General features: G+C 35.5%; 1 pseudogene; it reads right to left on the bottom strand.

Annotated features, from left to right (window-relative positions):
• Positions 1–2,038: 2,038 nt before the first annotated feature.
• Positions 2,039–2,107, bottom strand: LOC117101446 (annotated as a pseudogene; the record flags this gene model as incomplete).

The following is a 2,107-nucleotide window of genomic DNA, read 5'->3' as shown; positions in this document are numbered from 1 at the left end:
AATACGATAAATGACAACATAGGCCTAATAGATAAGACAGGCTTAGAAAAATTATAATCCATAGATGGATAAAAAAAAAAAGATATTATGTATAAGCAACAATTTATGAAAGCAGGCAATATGTATATATATAAATAAATAAATAATAATAAAAGTGATCGGGGAACTAAAAAATAATAGTGAACAGTAGGCCTACATACAGTATATAAGCATAACAATATATAAATGAGAAGCAAATTTTATGTCGTCGAGATATGTAAGACTACCAGTATCAACTAACTTTAAGAAGTGCTGCAAGTACTGCGCGCTACACGATGACCATGTGAATGAACCTTGACCTGAGACAGGACGTGATGACATTATGTGACCTTTGTCGTGACATCTGTTATCTTCACTGTCATGTTTCATTCCAAGACTGAAAGATAAAATTACATGGTGTATTATGAGTAAGCATTATGACATTTTTTCCTAATAGTTAGTGCGTCATATTTTGTTTCTTTGTAAAGGCTGGAGTACGCTGCGTCGGCGTGTGTACGATGCAACTCCACGCCGGTGATCAACGCGACGAATGTTCTTTGCTGGGACCGCATCATGTGCCAAAAGCCTGTGCACGTAGCTAGGGCTGCAGAAATATATAGCTATTACAGTAAATGGACAACACTTACACACACACACACACCCCCACACACACACACACCCCACACACCCACACCCTCATTACAACTGCTGATGAACACAGGGGTGGCGCCAGGACCTGCCCGACGGAGGGGCTAAACGCCCCGACGGGGGGGGGGGGGGGCGAGGGGAGCGAATCGAGTCTCACTGTCTCACTTGGCTGGTGGCCAGGGGGCCGCTTAGGGCCCCCGGTGGGGGTCCAGGTCACGTTTATATGATGAATTATGGCGACTTTTAATTACTTACTTGATAGGCATCGAGTTACTATAATATGACTTCATGTAGGCTATGCTTTCTAATGTTGACATCAGCGATCCAAAACCAAAACATTTTGAATAAAGCAAGAAACAAAGTGTATGCAATGTAACCATCATATTTATTTTCAAATCCTCATTCTTGAAAGTGAAATTCTATATTTTGGAAATTTTGCATGAAATCTGTCAACCACGTGGTCATGGTCGAGGTTGCTTCACCTATCACGATGTATTCCAACCATCATGAGGCTATCTAAACGAGCATTTGTCATAACAGAACGCAAATTATTTTTAATTAGTCTCATTGAATTATTATTATTATTATTATTATTATTATTATTATTATTATTATTATTATTTTTATTATTATTATTTTTATTATTATTATTATTATTATTATTAATATTATTATTATTATTATTGTTATTGTGGTTGTTGTTGTGATGAAAAGTTAACACAAACGATATGGTGGCTATGTAAATATTTTTTTTTTATTTGTTTGTTCCCCGACAAAATTTATCGTCTTTATTACAATAAATGGACAACACTTACACACACACACACCCCCACCCACACCCTCATTACAACTGCTGATGAACATGTGACCATGGAGGACTCTCATTAATATGTTATTTTTATAGTTATATATTGAAGAACAAAAAAGAGAGAGCCTCTTTAAATACACTACAACACTTTTCTTTTCATATTTTAAAATTGTCATTGGGATGATCCTAATATAATATATATACAGTAATACAATTTTCGTGAGTGAAAAAGTATTTATAACTAGCATATATCAAGTATAAATAAGACACCGATAATTCTATATTACCAATGTTAAAACACGGATAATTATCATGTATTACAAATGTTTTCTGATTATATTAAATATGCAAATTATTCTACTAATTCCTAATCAATGTGTTTCGAAAAAGAGGTCATTTTTTGCCACCAGGTAGTAGCCTACAATACGCCTAAGGGCTATATTGATACGTAAAACTATAATAAACTTAAACTAAAATCTCCTCCACCCCAAAGAAACTCTCACATAAAGTTAATCATAGAATATGATAGCACATTGCATATTAATTCTAACTTTCGATTCGTGTTAGCGGTTAGCGCGAACGCAGTCCCCCGCTACCATAAATTATACACCCGAGTTCCCCACATTTGGGGGA

Source organism: Anneissia japonica, unplaced genomic scaffold, assembly GCF_011630105.1.
Source record: "Anneissia japonica isolate Jap-2015-1 unplaced genomic scaffold, ASM1163010v1 scaffold15423_len2107_cov80, whole genome shotgun sequence".
Classification (NCBI taxonomy): Eukaryota; Metazoa; Echinodermata; class Crinoidea; order Comatulida; family Comatulidae; genus Anneissia; species Anneissia japonica.
The sequence above is the reverse complement of the archived record's forward strand: the minus strand, read 5'-3'. Positions and strand labels throughout refer to the sequence as shown.